Here is a 7,913-nt window from a genome sequence, read left to right on the forward strand (position 1 = left end):
TTGTTGTGGAATGGTTAGCGAAACAACGCGAAGCAACATCTAGGAGAGCACCACATCAGCAACAAAAAAAGATAACAGACTGCACACGACAAAGGCAAGCGAAAGGTTGATGATAATGTAGAGGTAGAACAAAGCTACAAGTTCAAAGAAGATCCACTCGTGATGAAAGTAGCTTTGGAGATTGAGTCTAAGAGGTGACAGCCTGACAAGAGGAACACATAAAGGCAAAGAGATAAACGGAGGATGGAGGAAGTAGAAAAGGAGTTGCAAGAGTTGAAGCAACAACTCTAGGAAGAACAAGAGTTTCCCAGAAGAGAGAATGAAGTGTAGCAGGGACAGACATAGCAGGAGGTGCAACATGCACAGATTGATGAAACTGCGCCCGTATAGGTTATAGACTCATCCGAGTAGCTGCCAAAAAGAAAATAGGTTGAGCAATCAAAGGAGCAGGACTTAGTTGAAGAGATTGAACAGATGTTAGAGAAAATGGATAGAGATGTGGTGCAACCAGAGTTAGATCAGTATACAAACCTTGTGCCTCATAACCAAGAGGTCACCCCACCAGCTTCACCAGATCCAGAAGTAGAGAAAGTCCCATGTGATCAAGGAGACACAAATATCGTTGAAGACAATTTGGAAGCAGAGATGCATAAAATATCTTTCGACAAGCCACAACACAGAGTTGTGCAATCACATAGATTGCATACTCTCGATGTCCACACATCTCCTGTGTAGTTTTCAGAATGAGTGATCATATATGATATGGGCAAGCATCCAACAGCATTGGCCGATGATACCAGAGCATATGCCGAAGCCACCAACTCGAGTGTCTGATTCTTGATAACAGAGAACGAACGAATGGCTAAGGAGTTACAATCGGCCAAGCAAGGAGGAGAAAAACTCACATCATTCGCCAGAGCAGAGTTGAAGAGAGCAATAATGGATGAAGTATCATCCCTTGATACAATCATGTGGATGTTGTATTCCAGATTTGGTACCATGCATAAGGTAGTTTTCCATCTCAACGGTTGGCAATAGCATTGTGCTAGGAGAGCACGTATCTTGTGAAATCTGCATAGTTCTTTTGACGGCATGCAGACATGGAAAATGAGATACAAAGGACCCCCATTACATTTTCCAAAGATGATGAAGCCAAAGATGGTAGAGTTGAAGGCACGCATCCGGAGTCAAATCCGAAACTATGAGGAACTCCCACAACTCATCACCAGTTTGCAGGCTTCGCATGCACGGGTGTACAAAAGCTTGGATGTCATTGTGTGCACGCACACAATCCCATCTATTGGTATGCTCACCAAAGCGAAGTCAAAGAACCAAGTCCGAACGGAGATGGACATGTACTTCAACGAGTTGATGTGTGTAGCCACCAGAACAGACTTGGAAATCAGCGCAGACACTATGCATAAGTATGTTGCTGGCCCAGATGCACTCAAGACCATGATGCACATGTTAGTAGACAAGTTGGACAGAGGTTCCAAATCAATGTACCCAGAGGAAATGGAGGCAAGAGTTCACTTTCAGTAAGATGTCACCATTGAGCACATGGACACCACCATGAACTACCAAGCTTGGCATCAGTTCGCCACCATCGATCATCACAAGGATGTTGAAGAGTTTGTCTTCCCATAGTTTTCGAAGTCATAGTAGTGTCTTTCATGGCTTGCTCAAGCCTATTTTGTCTCGCATGGGTACATGCATATATTGTAATGTAACATCTTATAAAAGTGAAAGACCAAGTGTCGATGATCGAATGTAACAGTCATGTCGTAGTTGAAGTGTCATGAGGTTAGGTGAAGAGTCACAAAGGGGAATTTCAAGGGTCACTCCACCCTTTGCTATTTATAGAACCTCATAACTCATTGTAAGGGCTTTTGGTGGCCAACCTTCTGATAGGAGTATCTTAGAGAAAGATTGGAGTGTATTGTAATGAGCCTTGGCTTCTCCATAGTGTAGAGCTAGTACATCTCTTTGGAGGAGGAGGCGACAATGACTGTAACGTTCCGCTGTTGGAACTAGTGGTTGGTCATGGTTGTATTGTATGATTGGATCTTTAATTCTTAATATAACAGAGCCAACACGTTTCATGTATATTTTGTTATTGTATTTCAGCTGTCTTCATTACACTAATGACATATGTATATGTTTTCTTACGCATGTATGTATGGTCTCTTTCTATATATGTATGTATGAATCTTGTTGATATGTGTTGTTGGTTTAACCATCACTTTGGATTTTTGGTTCACCTCCCTTCCAGCTTGCGATTTATCCTTTCTCGTGTGTTCCCTTCCAAGCTACATGTTTCCACAAGTTTCCAAGGGGCGCACTCATTCAACCTTTTGTGCATTAGAACCCTTCATGCACCTTCCTTGGCTTGTTGCGTTGGTCACACCCTTGCTATAACCAATGACATCTTGTTTGCCTCTGCAGGTAACCGTGGTCAAGGTGATACTGCTTGACCCATTGCTGAGACTCCTACACCAAATAGTCTAAGGTCTAGTTGAGACTTCTTACCTGGGAGATCCCCTGACATGTTGGTGAGTCCGGCACCATCAACACAAGTGGAAGGATTTAAGTACAATATAATAAAATTACATCAAAGCGTAAGAGGAAATTGTAACAAAGAGACAAATTCTATGCTTAACAGTTACCATGCTTTAATGAAGTGATTACTTTTCATGTTTACATATTATATGAATACCAGCCTCATATTTATATTTATGCTGAAAAATTCATGGAGAAATGATCTAGTAATGATTTCAAGGGAATCCATAATAATTTACAAGAAATTAGTTCTTTAAAAAATTTCTACGATGAAATAAAGGAGCTTGTTTTAGAATCTACAAGTCATGGATCTCCTATACTGGTTGCCACTTAGTAAGTGGGCAACGATGAAAATGATGACAAATAAAATTTAATGCGAACATTGGCAACATGATGCTTTTTGAAAAATTAAACATGCATCTCCCTTTAATCCTAGCCTATATTTGACATCATGTCCAGAGGCCTCTTTAGCATCCTGATCACAATCTAAGTGATGTTATTTTTCCAATCAAATAATTTTAACTATCTAGTTGTGAATATTTCCGTGATGGTGTAAGGCTCGGTCATGTGATCTATTTAACTCTCAAATCATATGTTCCATATTCAAAAAGTTTCCACTTGCATGTGGACACTTGTTGTACTCGATATCAAACAAACATCTTCATTATCCTAACACTTGTTATACTCGATATAAAGCAAACATCTTCATTATCCTAACACTTGTTATACTCGATATCAAGAAAACATCTTCATTATCCCAAGTAAAGGAGAATTCCATTATTTCCAAAAAAAAATCTATTATTTCCGTTGCTTTTAGAAAATAAAACACACAATTTTGACATTAGAATAAATCCAAAGCCTTTAAGGCTTGAAAAGTTAAAAATAATGGAGAAATGGTTATATGGTTGTAATGTATCTCCTTAGTTTAGGATTTGTTCCTAGAGTTTAGGAGGTTGTTTACAACTACCTATTTTTCAGTAATGTATTTAATATTGTAATATTCATTTGATGTAAGGGAGAGTGAACGAGAGTGAGAGTCTCCTCTTTGTTTGAGTGCAGTCTCCCAGGTGCCGTACACACCTGTGAGCTGCAACTCCTTCTTTTTAATTCAAAGTGTGATTTTTATCTTGGTATCAGAGCTTAGGGTAGAGATAGCCTCATTTTTTTTTAGGGATGTATCATTAGTTACATTTCTGTAGTGGTAGGAGTGCATGTAAATGTATTTGTGTGATCAGGTGGAACTGCAGTAACACCTGGAGCGAAGGGTCTTAGATGACTGATCATCTCTGAGCCGGAGAAAAGGTTGAGCAATTGGCGCGGATTTTTTGAAGACAGTCGCGCCAATCCAGAACAAAACAGATTGGCGCTATTTTTTAAAGAACAGACACGCCAATTGGCGCTGGTTTAGGGCTGATAAGCGTGCCAGCAAAATTATAACTAAATTGGCGCGGATCTGTGGCTGTTAAGCGCGCCAATTTCCGTGGACACCGTGAACTTTTCTTTTCAGCAATTAGCGCAGATTTGTAGCTGTTCAGAGCGCCACAGAGCCAACCTATTTCTCTCTAGAAATCTGCAATTTTTCGTTGCAGATCGGAGTTGCCCGGTGGTGGCATGTGGAGATTTCTGCTCGGTGGTAGCATATTTGATTTGCCCGGTGGTCGCGAATTGAGGTTCCTTGATCCGCTCGGATCAGACCTGCCCGGTGGTGGCGAATCAAAGCTCTGTGATCTTCTCGGTGGAAGCAGATCGGTGTTTTGCCCGGTGGTGGCGCAGTGCAACTCCTTGATCTGTTCGGTGGAAGCAGATCGTCTTTGCTCGGTGGTGGCGTGTTGGAGCTTGCTTGTTGATATGTTCGGTGGTAGCAGATCGGTTTTGCCCGGTGGTGGCACAGTGAAGTCCCTGATCTATTCGGTGGTAGCAGATCGGACTTGCCCGGTGGTGGCACAGTGAAGTTCCTGATCTGTTCGGTGGTAGTAGATCGGACTTGCCCGGTGGTGGCCGATTGGAGTGTTCAGTTGGGCGAAAATGAAAAACAACATAGAATCATACCTCCACGAGTCTGGAAAACTCGATGGAACGAATTTCTCCAACTGGAAATTCAAAATGCAAACTTTGCTGGAGAGCGTAAATGCATGGGCGATCGTTGAAGGAAATGAGCCGAGATCTGGAACAACGACCCAAGAACAAGACTGGGATAAAAGAGAAACGAAAGCAAAAGTTATACTGAAGATGTCCGTTAAGGACAATATTATCCCACATATCAGAGATTCCAAGTCAGCCGCTGATCTATGGACAACGATCAAGAACCTGTACGAGACTCAGAATACAAATCGTGTTCTGGCACTCAAGGGAAAATTGTTTGCATTGAAGATGGATGAGAATGAGTCCGTTGGTGGATTCATGGCCAGAGTCAAGGATCTGAGAGACAAACTGGGAGCTATTGGAAAAAAGGTGCCCGACTCAGATCTAGTTACACTCACATTGAACAGAATGATTGATGAATATCAGACATTCATCACAGGACTGTCAGCGAGGGAGAAAGCCCCTTCATTTGATGAGCTGACAGCGATTCTGCTCCAGGAGGAGGAGCGAAGACAGAATCTGAAAACTCAGAGCAATGACCTAGCTCTGATGGCGAAGAGGCGACAGTACAGAGGAAAGCAGCACCAGCACCAGCAACCGCAGCAGCAGCAGCAGAAGGGGGCCAGCTCTTTTCAAAAGAGACCATTCAGAGGTATGACTGATAATTATGTTAAGAGATGTTTTTATTGTGGGAAACCTGGTCATCAGATTAAAGAATGCTATAAGAGGCAGGCAGATGAAAGAAAAGGCAAACAAAGGAAACATCAGGGATGTTTTGCTGGAGAAGAGGAGGACCACAGCCATGATCTTCAACTATTCACAGTCGATTGTGCTCTTTCTGCATCAAAGGGAGATGAGGATGACATATGGTATGTCGACTCTAGCGCATCCTCACACATGACCGGTAAGAAAGACTGTTTTGAATTTCTTAAAGAATCTGCATGTGGATCAAAAATTTATCTAGGAGATGACAGTGGGTATGAGATCAAAGGATGTGGAGATATTCCTGTGAAGCTACCTAGTGGCGACATTAAACATCTTAAAAATGTATTATATGTTCCAGGAATTAAGAAAAACTTGATCTCTGTCTCAATGATTACAGACCAGGACATGCAGGTGCAATTCTTTAAGAATGGTTGTGTCATTAAGGATAGCCAGATGGAAATAGTTGCAACAGGAGTGTGCGTGGGGAATTTGTACAGATTGGATGCAAAGAGTATGCCACGACAAGCAATGGTTGCAGCTGGATCAACAGTCGAAAATCTCTGGCATCAGAGATTTGGACATCTCAATTTGCAAGACCTCATCTTACTTCAGAAGAAAGGTATGGTCGATGGACTCCCTGTTTTTAATAATGTCAAGATGGAATGTGATGGATGTGCATTAGGGAAAATGCATAGAGAAGAGTTCCCTTTTCATGTCAACAAAAAGGAAAGAGACATCCTAGAACTAGTGCATACAGATATTTGTGGACCTATGCAAACTAGGTCCCTAGGAGATGCATATTATTTTTTGTTGTTTATAGATGACTGCACTAGGTTTTCATGGGTGTATTTTTTAAGTAAAAAGAGTCAAGCCTTTCGGTACTTTAAAGAGTTCAAATCTATGATAGAGAACCAAATAGGAAATAGGATAAAGATTCTCCGCTCGGACCAAGGGGGAGAATACAGGTTAGGAGAGTTCATGAACTTCTGCAAGCAGCATGGGATTATGCAGCAATTCACAGTGTCACACACTCCACAGCAGAATGGAGTAGCAGAACGCAAGAACAGAACTCTTGTGGAGTGCGCCATAAGTATGCTTCAAGGTAAAGGTATATCAAATGGTCTTTGGGCAGAAGCCATTAATACTGTTGTTTATTTAAAGAATAGGAGTCCTACTAAATGTCTAGGCTTCAAAACCCCCTTTGAAGCATTGTTTGGACTCAAACCAGCAGTTAGTCATCTAAGAATATTTGGATCTAAAGCTTATGCTCATATACCAAAAGCAGATAGAAAGAATTTAGACCCCAAAGCCTTGAAATGTATATTTGTAGGATATGGCATAGAGTATAAGGCATACAAGTTATATAATCATGTGACTCATAAAGTTTTTGCAAGCAGAGATGTTGTTTTTCATGAACAGACTGAAGATGGAAAGGAAGACTCTAGCAATGATAGCCACATTCCATTGCTGATAGAGATGAATAGTGACGAAGATGAAGAGCAGGAGCAGGAGCAAAAACAGGAAGAAGTAGCAGCAGATAGTGTAATAAGTGATGATGCAAGCCTGGAAAGTGTTGAAACAGATAGAGTTGAGGTAAGTCCTCTACCTAGAAGATCAGGTAGGAAGACTAGACTACCTGAAAGATTGAAAGGCTATGCTTTAATGTCGAAAATTTTAAACATTGTAGAACCTTCAAACTATGAAGAAGCAAGTAAATCAGATGAATGGAGGGCTGCAATGCATGAGGAAATTGAATCAATATATAGAAATCATACTTGGGATTTAGTTGAGTTGCCTGAAGGAAAAACCCCTATAGGTTATAAGTGGCTGTATAAACCTAAGATAAATGCAGATGGGAGTGTAGAAAAATACAAAGCTAGACTGGTAGCAAAGGGTTATTCACAGCAAGAAGGCATAGATTTCGATGACACCTTTGCCCCTGTAGCTAAACTAAATATAATTAGAATGCTAATCTCTTCAGCAACAAAACATAAATGGAAGCTACACCAGCTAGATGTTAAGTCTGCATTTCTGAATGGAGAATTAAAGGAAGAAATTTATTTAGTACAGCCTCATGGTTTTGTGAAAAAGGGGCAGGAGCACTTAGTGTGTAAATTGCATAAGGCACTTTATGGTTTGAAACAAGCACCCAGGTCATGGTATGAGAAAATTGATTCATTTTTTATACAGCATGGTTTTCATAGGAGCCTCAACGACCCAAACCTGTATACCAAGATAAATAAACAGAGGCAAATCATTTTGATTTCTTTGTATGTGGATGACATGATTATAACAAGAAATGCAAATAATTTGATCAAAGAAATCAAGCAGCAAATGTCACAGGTATTTGAAATGAAAGACCTTGGAGATCTTCATTATTGCCTAGGTTTGGAGGTGTGGAAAGATTCTGGTCAGACTTTTCTAACTCAAGGAAAGTATGCCAGAACCCTGTTGGAAAGATTCAGAATGGAACAATGTAAAACAACAGCAACACCATTGCAGCAGAATCTCAAGTTAAGCAGTGATGATGGCACAAAACAGGTGGATGCCACTTTGTATAGACAGCT

Source organism: Pinus tabuliformis, chromosome 3_1 (assembly GCF_031772625.1).
Source record: "Pinus tabuliformis cultivar Carrire ecotype Pingquan chromosome 3_1, CPIR1, whole genome shotgun sequence".
In the NCBI taxonomy this organism is placed as follows: Eukaryota; Viridiplantae; Streptophyta; class Pinopsida; order Pinales; family Pinaceae; genus Pinus; species Pinus tabuliformis.